This window comes from Amblyraja radiata, chromosome 2, assembly GCF_010909765.2.
Source record: "Amblyraja radiata isolate CabotCenter1 chromosome 2, sAmbRad1.1.pri, whole genome shotgun sequence".
Taxonomy (NCBI): Eukaryota; Metazoa; Chordata; class Chondrichthyes; order Rajiformes; family Rajidae; genus Amblyraja; species Amblyraja radiata.
This window is the reverse complement of record NC_045957.1, coordinates 27,111,665-27,127,627: the sequence shown is the minus strand read 5'-3', so window position 1 is coordinate 27,127,627 and position 15,963 is coordinate 27,111,665. Positions and strand designations below refer to the sequence as shown.

Below are 15,963 nucleotides of genomic sequence, written 5' to 3'. Positions count from 1 at the left end.
GGAAACAAGTTAAGAGAGTTAACAAGTTCCAGGAAAGGGTACCATAGATCATTATTTAAACTAAATAAATAGGGATGCCAAATCTTGGGACAATTTTCTTTAATTCCTTGATAATAGAAGCCGCTTTATTATCAAGGGTTGGATAAATTCTGATCCACCAGTCAAATGTATCAATGATGACAAGTCCGTATTTATACCCCTGGCACCTTTCTAATTCGATATAGTCAATCTGCAATGCCTCAAACTGACCCATAGGCAATGGTGTTTTTCCTCCTTCACATCCTATTCCTTTCCCTGGATTGTATTTCTGGCAGACTACGCAATTACTGCTTACCTTCTGAGCTAAAGTATGTAGTTTTGGATGCCACCAATTATCCAATAGAGTGTCTCCTACTGCTCTTGCACCACAATGGGTTGCGTAGAGCATGCACTCTGTAACCCAAAATGCCAATGAATCTGTCATGCAAGTCTGCCCTGCTGGAGTGGTCCATAGTCCAGTCATACAATCCAGTACACACCCAAGTTGTCTCCATCGTTCCTTATCTCTTTCAGTAGCCTTGTCCTATAATTGAACAATTTCACGGATGGTTGGCATCAGTCTCTCCGAGGGGGACTTGTTAGTTATACTTTTAGTCTGCCTCATCATTTTGGGCACCACCATCTTACGTTCCCATGATACTTTCTTAGCTACTAAATCGGCATTACGATTCCCGATATCCACTGGAATCTGTCCTTTAGTGTGGGCGCTACATTTCATAACAGAAATTTGTCTGGGTAGCATTAAGGCCTTCAATGAATCTGTCACCAATTGTTTATTTGAGATGCGGGTTCCTGCGGAAGTTAGAAATTCCCTATTTTTCTATAATTGTCCAAAATCATGCACCTCTCCAAATGCATACCGAGACTCAGTGTAAATATTTACTTTTAAACTTTCCCCAATAATACAAGCCCGAATTAAAGCGAATAATTCAGCTTGCTGTGCTGAATAACGTGACTCAAAGGCAGCTGCTTCTATAATTTCCGCTTTCTGATTAACAATTGCATACCCAGACAATCTCACACCCCACGGTCCAATAGATGCGCTCCTGTCCACATATAATGTGATGTCAGAGTCCTCTATGGGTGCATCCCTCAAGTCGGCTCTTGCAGATATTTCTTCCTCCATGACAAATAGACAGTCATGTCTTGCTTCTGATTGCTCTTCTAGGGGTGAAACAAGAAAAGAGGCTGGGTTAATCAATGTACAATGTTTGAATTGAAGTTTTGGGTTGTTCAAGAGAGAGTTCTCATGCATATTTTGGCGAGCCATTGTTAAGTGCTGGGTCTGAAGTTACCCCAACAATGCCGATACCGAATGTGAGCTATATACTACAATCTCCTGCTGGAGGGTCAAATTAGCAGCTGATTGTAAACTATTATATATTGCAGTTAAAACTTGAGTGCAAAGTGGATGTCCCCTGGCTACTGGATCTAATTTAGAGGAGTAATAAGCAACTGGTCTATGTCTATCCCCATGTTTTTGAGTCAGAACCGAAGTTGCACATTCGGATAAAATGGTGCAGTAGAGCTGGAAAGGTTGGTCGTATTATGGTCTTCCCAACGCCGGGGCTGTATCAGTGATCTTTTTAAGTTTTCAAAGGCCTTTTGTGCTTTCTTTGTTAATTTAAATTCACCCTCCTTGCTGGCATAGGGTGTTAGCTCCTTGGTTTCCAGAGCTATGTTAGGGATCCAAGGTCTACAATAATTGACCAAGCCATTGCCTCATTTGTTTGGCTTCTTTTGGAACTGGGAATTCGCATATGGGTTCAAGTCTGCTTTTCTCGAGACTCCTTTCGGTTGCCGAAATTATGATCCTTAAAAATGTTACTTTCTCCTGGGCCATCAGTACTTTTGACCGGGAGACTACATATCCTAAATCAGCTAGATGGTTTAGTAGTTGTGCAGTATCTTTCCGATTACTGGATTCGTTTTTGCTGGCCACTAATAAATCATCGACATCCTGCACTAATGTTGAATTCATTTTAAATTTCAAAGTACTCAATTGGTCTTGCAGACACCTGGAAAATAAAGTAGGCGAATTGATAAACCCTTGAGGCAATCTGGTCCAGGTGTCTTGTTGGCCCCTATATGTGAAAGCAAACAAATATTGGCTGTCTTTGTGAAGAGGCAGAGAAAAGAATGCATGTTGCAAGTCGACTATCGAAAAGTTTTGCGTCAGCCAGTATTTGGGCTAGGATATGGGCAGGGTTTGGCACCAGGGCATGGAGTGGTTCTACAACAGAGTTGATTTCTCTCAGATCTTGCACAAGTCTATATTGGCCCTCCTTTCCCGGATTTGGAAAGGCAAGAATGGAGATGTCACAAATCGATTGGCACTTCACCAGTATTCCTTGTTCCAGCAAACCTCGAATAAATTTGTCAATGCTGCTGACGGCCTGTAATTTTAGTGGATATTGTTGTATTGAAGGAAGTGTTACCCCTTTCTGGAGAGCTACTTGGATGGGATTGATGTTCACGCATCCTCCGCCCACACTTGAGGGCCCACATACTCGCATACCTCACTCCCCAGATGATGACTTAAGCGGGTAACAATTGTCCTTGGTGCCTGATAAAATTCAGCAACATATTGATTAGACAAATTTTGCTTTTGGTAATTATTCGGGTCTGCCATGGTGATTGCCTTTCTTACCCTCGTTCCCAGGTCTTTGGCTCTTGCTGGGAAGTTCACCTTTCGGGTAATGTGAGGAGCCACTCCTGCAGTTCCTTTCCATAATTGTGCTGGTATTTTGGTGTATTCAGCAGCTCCTTCTTTACCCTCAACTAGTGGCAACACTTCTACCTCCCAATCCTGTCCTTCATGTGGTTTAAATAAGGTTTCCAGCTCTTTATTCCTCCCACTCCTTTTTTTGGTCTTATATCTAGGATCCTGGCTAAGTCAATCGGCTTTTGAAGGGTGTTTGCAAGGGCCGTTAAAACGGCCTCTTCACTTGCACAATTGTTCGCTATTATATTCGCTAGAGTTTCACGTGTCGGATGTCCTAGAATTGTTAGGAGTCTGGCGTGTTCGCTTGGGGTAATTATTTACTGGATCACTGCCCACAAATCTCAGGAGTCTGCGTGATATACGCGCATCGTAGTTCTAGATGATCCACAAAGGAAGCAGGTGATTTTTCTACGATCGGGTAATTGATTTAAAATGACCATCATCTCATTGGGCTTCCATGGGGTATAGACTTTTATTGTACAGGGGATTCATTGCACTCACTACATTGGCTGGATCAAAGGAAAGATTAGGCATTTCCCTGTCAATGAACTGTCTACGGGTTGCTTGTTTAGTTTTTACACTTTCTGCCATATCAAGATCTATCTCGGTATCTTCAATTGCTGTCTCACCCCCAGACGTATCTTCCTCCTCACTAGGGGGTTCACAGTACCTTCTAAATGACTCCCTTTCTTCTCTCGCTACTCGTTCAACTGGTCTAGGTTTAAGCTCGCAAGAATACCCTGGTTTCTGGACCCTCCCTCTACCTTCTTTGTCATTTAACTACATGAATTTTCTTATTAGTTTTGCTTCTGGTACCGTGAACTCTCGGACCATCTATTATTAATGGAGCGGTCGGGTTTAAGGAATCCTGTGCTACAGAATCTGATTGTCTATTCCGTTCACAAGCTACACAATGCGCATCTGAAGCGCGGGGGACGCAAGAAGAATAAGATGGTGGGCGTGGATTCCTAATTTTAACATTTTCCCAATCTTCTAAATACTCATCGTTCCCCTCAAAACTAACGCCAACCATCGGGTCTTCAAGCTCGAGACCTACTGGTGCCAGTTCCCCTTTGGAAGATTTCTTTCTTCCCTGCTCTCTAATACATCCATGCTCCTCTTTCAGGATGCCTGGAGGTCGGTACATTTCAGTATCCTCCAATTCTATCCCCCGCTTCAGAGTTACTTCCTTCCAACTTGCCATTATCACTGCATTGCCAGATAATTTGCTCAATGTACTTCAATCCCTTCCATGTACCAACGCCAACCTTGGGCCATAATTAGCTCCCTAATTCTTTATATAATACCCCAGAAAGATTTCTCAATCGTTCAGCTCTCTGTGGAGATTTGTTGCATATTAGTTGTAACGGACTTTTGGAATCAGCAGTCATATCTCATTCCACGTGATTCCCCATTCTTTTGGACAATGGAAGCAACTCCTAAGCCAATCGCACCTTCTTAACAATTCACCCCTAATCTCAATCTCCGAGACTACCAAGCTCGCTCCCGTACAATGGCCAACGGCTCCGAAGCGCCAGCAGTCTCGCACCTCTTTCAATACAATCGCACAATCAATCTTTCCAATCTACTATCCAACTTCTCCTGTCTCCTACAAGTCCACACAATTTCAACATTACAATTTCCACAATCCTCAGTCATCCAAAGATCACGGTGCTCCAGGGAACAATCAAACACAGTCAATCACAATCAAACATGTTCCCGCAGCCTGTTTCCTATACCCAGAGCAACCTCAATCCAAACACATGCAAATGAGTTCCAAACACACAAGCAAAACCGTACACAGTCAAGAAATTACACCACTTATTATTATCATGCACAAACACACTCCTGTATAAACCCCAAGCATTCGTCTAATATCGCATTCGTTAACTGTACAGTTCCAAAAGCAAATAGCAATATTTCAATCCCAAATCGTGCTGTTTTCAGTCAGTGGAACCCCTCCCTCTGATGCAGGAGACGTTCCTATCAGAGTACTCTTTCGTTGAGCGGTCCTTTCTTATCAAGTTACCTTTTTTCTATCAGGTACTCTTTCCTCACACTAAATGCTTAGACTTAGGGGTACAGTTCCCATCAAGATCAACTACTCTTTCCATTATCAAGTACTAATCAACGGATCTGAAGGAAGCGAACCCCTGACTGAACAGCCACGATTCGGACCCCAATTATAATAGGAGTCTCAATCAAACCATGTCCTTATACAGTCGATTCAAACTACTATTACAACAGTGTATCTAACATTCAAAATTTAAATCAAAGGCAATACACATTAAACACATTGCAACAACGGCAGTCTTAAATACACTTTAAACTACTACAGGTACTTCGAAGTTTTATTATACACAGGGGTGTTGGCCAAATGCAGGCAGTGGCACTAGTTTAGGCAGGGCATCTTGGTTGACATGGGCAAGTTGTGCTGAAGGGCCTGTTTCCGAGCTGTATGACACTACCATGTCACCCTGCTGCACTATGGGTACTTAACAGAAGTCAGTTAACCCATCAGCAAGTCTTGTGGGATATGGGTGGAAACTGATGCACGTTTAGATTTTAGATCTAGACTTTTGCCTTTAGAGATACAGCACGGAAAGGAAACAGGCCCATTGGCCCACCGAGTCCATGCCGACCAGTGATCACCCCGTACATTAGCACCACCCTACACACTAGGGACAATTTACAATGTTTATCGAAGCCAAATTAACTTACAAACCTGTATGTCTTTGGAGTGTGGGAGGAAACAGGAGCACCCGGAAAAAACCAAGTCGGCCACAGGGAGAACGTACAAACTCCATACAGATAGCACCCTACAGTAGTCAGGATCGAACCCGGGTCTCTGGTGCTGTAATGCAGCAACTCTACCGCTGCGCCACGGTGCTGACCCCTGTGCGAAACCCGTGTGGTCACAGGAAGAACGTGCAAACTCCACACAGACAGCACCAGAGGTCAGAATCAAGCCTCAGTCGCAGGAGCAGTTCTGTCTGCCGAGCCTCTGCACCACCCAGTTTCAGGGTGAAAAACAGAAAATGGATAAAGAATTGAAGAAACAGAGCCCAAATGAAAGAAGCAAGCTGGATTTAGTTATTTTACAGAGCCTTTCACAGCTGTAGATATCTCAAAGTGCTTTTGTAACCAATGAAACCCTCGTGAGCAGAGTCAGTGTTGTTATATAGGAGCCAAGCAGTCAGGTATAATGGATGAATGGTATCTTTCTTTGCTGTGATATTTATGACTTGAAAGAATAAGGTTTTTAATGGCATTCTTGCCATAGCAATAAAATTCAGGGTAGACACAAAATGCTGGAGTGACTCAGCGGGACAGGCAGCATCTCTGGAGAGAAGGAAGGGTGAGGTTTCAGGTCGAGACCCTTCTTCAGACTGAGAGTCAGGGGAGAGGGAGACTAGAGATATGGAATGGATGACGTTTCAGGTCGAGACCCTTATTCAGTATTAGTGTGTATGCAGTTCTGATTAATTTAGTTTGGAGATACAACATGGAGATACTTCGGCCCACCGAGTCCGCGCCGACCAGAGATGCCCGTACACTAGTTCTATCTTACACACTAGGGTCAATTTTTACAGAAGCCAATTAACCCTCAAATCTGTACATCTTTGAAGTGTGGGATGAAACCGGATCACTCTGAGAAAACCCACGAGTTCATATGGAGAACATACAAACTCCGTACAGACAGCACCCGTAGTCAGGATTGAACCAGGGTCTCTGGTGCTGTAAGGCAGCAACTCAATCGCTGCGCCGCTGTGTTGCCCTATGACTAGTCGGGAAGAGATTTATAACCAGAACAACCTGAGAGCCGTTGGGAATTGGGTTCAGGAACACTGTGTTTGACTGTCTTTGAACAAAGGTCGTGTGAGGCTCTCTGTCTCTGAGCTTGAGGTGGCTGAGTTTCCTTCCATTTACAGTCCCTTCGTCAGGCAGACTGTTCCCCACAATCAGATGACTGTGGGCCTGGATCCGATGCTTCACATCACACATGCCAAGCATTCTTGCTCGCCTGCCAAGGAGACCACATTGCGCACTGGAATCACGTTGGTTTGTGGTTGAGGTGGGCTTGGCTCAGCCATGTGGTGAAGACTAGGAAAATCATCTGACACACAAACATACTGTTGCTTGGGCACTTCTAAAGGTCGTTTTCTTCAGCTGTTCCGTGCCTAGTCTCCTGATCGTCGGCACAGTCATAGAGGCATACAGAACTGAAACAGGCCCTTCGGCCCAACTCGTCCATGTCACCCAAGATGCCCCATTTAAATTAGTCCCATTTGCTCTTGTTTGACTCATCCTCTAAACCTTTCCTATCCACGTATGTGTCTATTAAATGCTGTTAGTGTACCTGCTTCGACTACCTCCTCTGAAAGCTCATTCCATATACCCACACGCTCTGAGTGAAAATGTTGCCCTTCAGATTCTTATTCAATCTTGCCCCTCTCACCTTAAACCTGTGCTTCTTGATTCCCCTACCCTGGGTAAAAGACTCTGTGCCTTCACCCTATTTATTCTCCTCATGATTTTATACACCTCCACCTCTCTGCCTCTTGCGCTCTGTCCTATCCTGCCCAAACGTTCCCTCCAGCTCAGGCCCTCAGGTCAGGAAGTTAGTTCAAAGTACCATGCGCCTGGAATTTTCCTTAATCTGCCAGTTGACTAAACACTCCTCTTCCGACACCACAAAGAAAGATTGCAGGATGTTGTGAGGAGTGTAGCAAAAAAACTCATGGAAGCTCTCTGCATTCTAATGAAACATAGAAACATCGAAAATAGGTGCAGGAGGAGGCCATTCGGCCCTTCGAGCCAGCACTGCCATTCATTGTGATCATGGCTGATCGTCCCCTATCAATAACCCGTGCCTGCCTTCTCCCCATATCCCTTGACTCCACTAGCCCCTAGAGCTCTATCTAACTCTCTCTTAAATCCATCCAGTGACTTGGCCTCCACTGCCCTCTGTGGCAGGGAATTCCATAAATTCACAACTCTCTGGGTGAAAAAGTTTTTTCTCACCTCAGTCTTAAATGACCTCCCCTTTATTCTAAGACTGTGGCCCCTGGTTCTGGACTCGCCCCACATTGGGAACATCTTTCCTGCATCTAGGTTGTCCAGTCCTTTTATAATTTTATATGCTTCTATAAGATCCCCCTCATCCTTCTAAACTCCAGTGAATACAAGCCTAGTCTTTTCAATCTTTCCTCATATGACAGTCCCGCCATCCCAGGGATCAATCTCGTGAACCTGAAGGTAGCTGCAGAAAATATCCTTGTGGATTCTGTTCCCAACTTGTCTCAGGTGTGTTCTGAGTTTACAGCCCTCAACACGATGACTTTGTGTGTAAGCACTGTACACCAGCACTGATTTCAGTGTCCATTTAGTCTTTTGGCACTTGATGATCTTTGCTGTAACATTTGTAACATTGCACTAGAATTTGATGACTTGCGCAGAAGTTGTTGAAGTGTGCAGGAAGGTAGTGCAGACCAAGATAGACACAAAGTGCTGGAGCATCAGTGGGTCAGGCAGCATCTCTGGAGAAAAATGATGGGTGACGTTTTGGAGTCGGGACCCTTCTTCAGACTGAAAGTAGAAGGGAGGAAACTGCAGGTAGGAAAAGGCCAGAACAAATCAGGGCCAGCAACAGGTAGCCAAGGAAAGGTGGAGTCCATGATGGTCCATTGCTGGCTGGGGAAGAGGTGATAATGTAGGGATACAAGGATGTAAACAGTGGGACTAGTAGGATGACTAGGATGAGGGAAGGGGGGAGGGCATGCAGGGGTTACTTGAAATTAGAGAAATTAATATTCATACCGCTGCCCAAGCAAAATATGAGGTGCTGTTTGTCCAATTTGCGTGTGGCCTCACTCTGACAGTGGAGGAGGCCCAGGACAGAAAGGTCAGTGTGAGACTGGGAAGGGAAGTTATAGTGTTGGACAACTAGGAGATCACGTAGGCCAAGACAGACTGAGCGTAGGTGTTCAGCGAAATGATCGCCCAATCTGCTCCTCGAGTCGCCGATATTGAAGTGTAGCGTTTTACAACGAGCATTGTTTGACAAAGAGGCAGTTGTTTAGGATCTATTTTGTTCCTGTTGACCCAATTTGTAGTTGGAGTTGCAATTCAGAGTGAGCCACTAGAGGGCGTGTAGGGACATGAAAAGTAGCAGAGAGTCAATGACTGCTGGAGAGAAGACAATCATTCGTCACACTCTCCACCCGACCGGCCAAAAACGCTTATTCGCCAGAGGTCTTGAATTCTTGAACTCGAAAGACACTTTGAAAAATAGTCGGCGACACCTTATGTTCTCCCCGTGACCGGCGTGGATTTTCTCCGGGTGCTCCATTTTCCTCCCACATTCCAAAGACATACAGGCTCCTAGATTAATTAGCTTCAGGAAAATTAGAAATTGTCCGTAGTGTGTGTAGGATAGAGTTAGTGTGCGGAGATCGCTGCTTGGCGCGGACTCGATGGGCTGAAGGGCCCGTTTCCATGCTGTATCTCTATACTAAACTAAACTAAAAACCCCTTAGTAACGCTGAAGCCTTTATCTGCAGAGGGAAATGGACAGGCAAAACATTGGACTATAGACTTTAAACATACAGTACGGAAACGAGCCCTTCAGCCCACCGTGTCACACCGACCAGCGATCACCCCGTACACTAACACTATCCGACACACTAGGGACAATTTAACGTTTTCAGAAGCCAATTAACCTACAAACGTAGACCTATTTGAAGTGTGTGAGGAAACCGGAGCACCCAGAGGAAACCCACACGGTCACGGGGAGAATGTACAGACTCTGTACAGACAGCACCCATAGTCAGGATTAAACTTGGGTCCCTGGCGCAGTAAGTCACCAACTCCACCACTGTGCCTCTGTGCCACCCAGGAACATAGAACAGTACTAGCACAGGTAGACAAAAGTGCTGGAGAAACTCAGCGGGTGCAGCAGCATCTATGGAGCGAAGGAAATAGGCAACGTTTCGGGCCGAAACCCTTCTTCAGATTTTCCAGCATCTGCAGTTCCTTCTTAAGTACTAGAACAGGAATTGGCTCTTTGGCCCACAATGTTTGTGCTGATCACCATGCCAAGTTAAACTGATCTCATCTGCCTGCACATAATCCTGCACATTCTTCCAGATGTGATTGGGGGGGGGGGGGGGGGGAAGAAAGATGGAAAAGAGAGGTGGGAGTGGGATAAGGTCTGGTGAGTGATCGGTTTATTCAGGAGAAGTCAAGCTACGCTCATTGGCAGGTGGGTAGGAATAGCAACAAAGGCGTGAGGTGAAAAGGGGACAAAAAGGTGTCAGTAAAGGGGAGAAAAGTGAAGGAGGGGTTCAGTTATGAATTATTGAACTGCCTCGTGGCAAAATAGCACAAACCCAAAATAGCACAAAAATTGTAAAGAAAGCAAGTTAACAGTGGCATCACTGCTTATGGGATGTCCATAATCACATCACAGCTGGTGCAGAATGTTTTTCATCCCTTTGTAAACTGAGCTGTAGAGTTTAAGAGCAAAGCTGGGAGCTAGAATCGGCTTCATGTTCAGATTATATTTGCTAATTCCATTCAGCCCATTGAGACTGTGCCAGCCCTCTCTTACTCACCTCTATCCTCTATCCCAGTCTTCTCTCTCTTTGACATTAACTCCCACCTCACCGCTATTAGAGGAAAGCAATTGAACTTTCTTGCCTTCCATCACTGTGGAATCCACTGTGTTGGATGTTTATGTTAACTTTTATACGGTTGTGCGCCATGTTGCTTTTCACTTAGTAAGGCTGTAAGGTAACTCAAATTTCACTGTACCTTAATTGGTACATGTGATAATAAACTGACCATGAAACCATGCAATCACTTTCTACCTACTTTTTTTGTAGTGATACAGCGTGGGATGAGGCACTTTGGCCCACCAAGTCAGCTATCCCTGTACACTAGTTCTAGCCTATACAATAGGGACAATTTACAGAAACTGATTAACCTGCAAACCTGCAGGTCTTTGGAATGTGTGAGGCAAGCGGAGCACTTGGAGAAAACCCACGTGGTCACAGGGAGAACATACACACTTCGTATAGACAGCACCCATGGTCAGGATTGAACCCGGGTCTCTGACACTGTAAAAGATCTGTCCCACTTAGGCGATTTTTTTCGGCGACTGCCAGCGACTGTCATAGTCGTAGCAGGTCGGTGAAAAAGCAGCGACTGGATCCCCCTACGACAATGTCTACAACAACCTACCACCTAGTCGACGTCCAGCTACGGCAAGCTACCGACAACCGGCGACCCATTAGGACGGCCACGTATTGGCCACATCTACGACAATCTATGTCCACCCGCGATAAGGATAAGGGGGAAATCTTTTAGGACCGAGATGAGGAAAACTTTTTTCACACAGAGAGTGGTGAATCTCTGGAATTCTCTCCCGCAGAAGGTAGTTGAGGCCAGTTCATTGGCTATATTTAAGAGGGAGTTAGATGTGGCCCTTGTGGCTAAAGGGATCAGGGGGTATGGAGAGAAGGCAGGTACGGGATACTGAGTTGGATGATCAGCCATGATCATATTGAATGGCGGTGCAGGCTTGAAGGACCGAATGGCCTACTCCTGCACCTATTTTCTATGTTTCTATGTTTCTATGTACCACTGTGCCGCCCCCTACCTACTAGAGGACGATATTGTTGGCAATTAACCGAACACCCTGCATGTCTTGAGGACGTGGGTGGGGAGAGGGAAAACTAGTGTTTCTGAGGAAGACTGTCACAGAGAGCGTGTGCCAACACTCCACCCCAGAGATCAGGTTTAAACTCGGGGCACTGGAAGTGTAAGGCAGAGTCTCTAGCAGCTGCATCAGGGTGCTCCTGTGGAGCTGTGTACAATTACGCTCACCCGGAAAGATGTGAATAGAAAGTGAACAACGGAAACTTATAAAGACCTAGGACTTAATGCCCCCTCCCCCTGCAACTAGAACCTTGACTTCCTGACCCATAGACCGCAAACATTAAGGATAAGTGACAAAACATCCTCCATGTTTGAACGTGGGCGCCACGGTGGCGCAGCCGTAGAGTTGCTGCCTTACAGCGCCAGAGACTCTTGTTTAATCCTCACTATGTGCGCTGTCTGTACGGAGTTTGTACGTTCTCCCTGTGGGTTTTTTCTAGGTGCTCCGGTTTCCTCCCACACTCCAATGACGTACAAGTTTGTAGGTTAATTGGCTTTTGTAGATTGTAAATTATTCATAGTGTGTAGGTTAGTGGCAGTGTACGGGGATCGCTGGCCGCCCTGGACTCGGTGGGCCGAAGGGCCTGTTTCCGCGCTGCATCTCTGTACGAAACTAAAACATAAACTTGAACAATGTTGAGAAGGGTAGAGGAAGTAGATAGAGTGCCTTGTAATATGGTGTCAAGACAACAACCTCTCCCTCCATGTCAACTATACGAAGGAGCTAGGTATCAACTTCACAAAGTGGAGGGGGATGCAGGGGCCAGACAGCATCAATGGTGTTGAAGTGGAGAAGGTCTAGAGATTCAAGTTCCAAGGTGTAAATACCATCAATGATTTGCTTTAGTCCAACGACACGATCATCAAGTAATCTGGTCATTGCCCTTATGATCCTTACTAATTTCTACAGATGCAACATAGAAGGTTTCCTATCAGGATGCATCACGGATAAACACAAAGTGCTGGGGTAACTCAGCGGATCAGATAGCACCTCTGGAGAAAAGGCATCGGTGACGTTTCGGGTCTGGACCGGTTTGGTGCAGCAACGTTCTGCCCAAGCCCGCAAGAAACTGCAAAGATTTACATGATGGACTAGGCTGCGTCCATCATGTAAACCAACCTCCCCAACCTTCAACCCCCTCCTCCCCCCATCAGTTCAACCTACACTTCATGGGTCTGTGGGAATGCAGCCGACATAATCATAGACCACACACGTCCCGGGCACCTCCTCCCTTGGGATTGTCCGATTTACGTTCCCTGTGATCTTTCCCCTCCACTGTGTCCTGTCCTCAACGAACACCTGCCATCTGAGTTCTGCAGCAGGCTGAATTAGGAGACTACACCCCAGGACTGGCCCCAGTTCCCTCAATGTCGACTAAAGTAGCAACAGTAAACACACCTGCATGTCTTCAAATGCTTGGCATGGGTGCAAAGTCTTTGAAAGCAAAGAGCATTTCCAGCAGTTGGTTTTGAGTTCACACAGTTTGATAATGGAAGAACCTTTGTTGATATAATGTTTTACTAAGTCTGTCAAAATCCTTTTGCGTAAATAAATTAGAGTCCTAGAATCATGTGATTAAGGCCACAAATGGCAGCGTATAGTTGAGCCCCTATTATTCACCTGGAAGGTGAGTTCAAATCCCAGCATGTCGCATTTGAGGAATTAAAATACAGCTAATAATTTCATCGTTCTGTTTCCATACATACTGTATGACAATAAGACACTCTTGGCTCTTAAATTGGGAAGTTACACCAGTAAAAGGCAGCCTTGATCATTGTCCTTCATATAGATTAGATCTGGAAAAGGTGACATATTTCCTTGTCATATAGGTTTAGTTTAGTTTATTGTCACATGTACCGAAGTCCAGTGAAAAGCTTTAGTTGCATGCTGACAGGTTAGCATGCAACAAACACCCTCGGAACAATAAACTAAACTAAACTAAACTAATCTTACAAGAGAATGATATATGTAAACTTTTCCAGATCCATATATTTAGGACTATTTTTTTAATTTTAACTGATTATAAAAGGAAAACATCTTTTAAATGTAAACTGGGACCTTTTTACACCACAAAAACCCTATGCTGAAAGTAAACAGCAACCATGTAGGGTTGTAACCATGTCCACCTGGGCCTATATAATCTCAACTTTGCGAAATACCTTTCTGTCCTAGGCCTCCTCCACTGTCAGTGAGGCCCAATGCAAATTAGAGGAACAGCACTTCATATTTTGCTTGGGCAGAGTATAACCAAGCGGTGCGAATCTTGATTTCTCTAACTTCAATGAACTTGCTTTCCCTCTCTCTCTCTCTGTCTACCCCCCCCCCCCTAGTTCTCCAACTAGTTTCACCAAAGATCCTCGCTATAGGATCTTTGATTTCACTGTCCTCCTGATTAATTTTACTGATTATATGTGTCATTGTCACCTTCCCCTCAGCTAACAATGAACCACTCTACATTTCCTTGATCATGGTCTGCTTTGATCTGTTGTTTTCACACCTTGCCCCTCCATATCTCTAGTCTCCCTCTCCTTTGACTCTCAGGCTGAAGAAGGGTCTCAACCTGGAACATCACTCATTCCTTCTCTCCAGAGATGCTGCCTTACTCTGAGTTACTCCAGCATTTTGTGTCTATCTTTGGTGTAAACCAGCATCTGCAGTTCCTTCCCACACATTGTTGTTAGGCTGACAGGTTTTATGCTTACATTCATTTTGCATTGAAAAAGATTAAAAAATACAGGTACAGATGATAGAATGATTGCATTTCACTGTGGGAAGAGCTGGTCAGTGCCACATCAGTGGTGTCCTGTGCCCCCCCCCCCCACACACACACACACAATACTATCAAATCATTAAAAATATAAAATTAAAGTGACTTTAATGAACATTTTAAGTAATTTTTTTAATCATTTACGCAATTTAAGCATTTGTTCAAAGGTTCTTCGTTGAAGAACACATTTAAACTGTGTTGCATGGAAATTTATTTTCTCAGACGGCTGTAAATCTCTGGAATTCCATGACCCAGAACATGCAGGAGATGAACGGATTAGAAATATTTAAGATTGAGATAGGTAAATATATGACAGGTCAAGGAAATGAGGTCTATGGGGAACTGGCACAGAGGTGAGGTTTCAGCATGAGGTCAGATGAGGATTAAGTGTATTATTGTCACGTGTACAGTGAGAACATTTGTTTTGCATGCTATCCAAACAGATCGGATAATACTATACGCGGATAATATCAAGTCATATTCAAATACAATCGGTAAAGCAAAAGGAAAAGATACAGAGTGCAAAAATATAGTTCACAGCATTGTAGTGCACCAGTTCAGGAGACAAAGTCCAATGTCCGCAATGGGGCAGAGGTGAATCGGACAGTGCCCTAGCTTATGGAAGGACCGTTCAGAAGGCTGATAACAGGGGAAGAAGCTGTTCCTGCATCTGGTAGCGCACACTTTCAAGCTTCTGTATCCTCTGCCCGATGGGAACGGGATGGAGAGGGAATGATGGGGTGGGAAAGGTCTGGCTGCTTTTCCAAGGCAGCGTGAAGTGTGGCTGGAGTCAATGGTGGGTTGTCTGATGTGCCATATTAAATGGTGGAGCAGGCTTGACAGACCCGGTGGTCTACTCTGCTCCTATAGTGTTTTTTGGGCTCTGCCATTGGCCTAGTTGTCACTGAGACTTCACAATCTTATGACGGCACAGTGGTGCAGCAGTAGAGTGACGCCTCACAGCGCCAGAGATCCAGGTTCCATCCTGACCTGAGTTGCTGTCTACATGGAGTGTGTACAGTTGCTGTCTGTATGGAGCTGTGTGCATGATCGTGTGGGTTTTGTCCGTGTGCTCCGCTTTCCTCCCACACTTCAAAGACGTGCAGGTTTGTAGGTTAATTGGTTCAGGCAAAATTGTGAATTGTTCCTAGTGTGCAGGATAGTGGTAGTGTACGGGGTGGGTGGGTGATCACTGGATGGTGTGAACCCGGTGGGCCGATGGGCCTGTTTCTCCACTGTATCTCTGAACTAAATTAAACCACACTCCAGTGAGATCAGCCCTCCACATCCTTGCCCAGCAAGTGCATCTGGCATTGCTCCCAGATGCTGCAGTCCCAGAACATCCTGACGAACATAAAGTGTATTTGACGGAAGAAGGAGAATAGTTTAGAGCTCCAGCACGGCAACAGATTCTACAGCCCACCGAGTTCACACCAACCATTTATCACCCATTCACACTATTTCCACGTTATCCCACTTTCCCATCCGCTCCATACACATTTGGGGCAATTTACAAGAGACCAATCAACCTACCAAAGGTAGACACAAAATGCTGGAGTAACTCAGCGGGACAGGCAGCATCTCTGGAGAGAAGGGATTCCTGTCCCGCTGAGTTAAACCTTCGATTTAAACCAGCATCTGCAGTCCTTTCCTATCCAATCAACTTATCAACCTGCACGTCTTTGTGTAAACGCCACACAGACAGCACCA

The 15,963-nt window shown here is 45.1% G+C and overlaps 1 protein-coding gene across 4 annotated transcripts in view; it reads left to right on the top strand.

Moving 5' to 3' along the window:
* prkag2 (protein kinase AMP-activated non-catalytic subunit gamma 2) overlaps positions 1-15,963 on the top strand; it is a 397,145-nt gene that overhangs the window by 238,869 nt on the left and 142,313 nt on the right. The window lies entirely within an intron of this gene.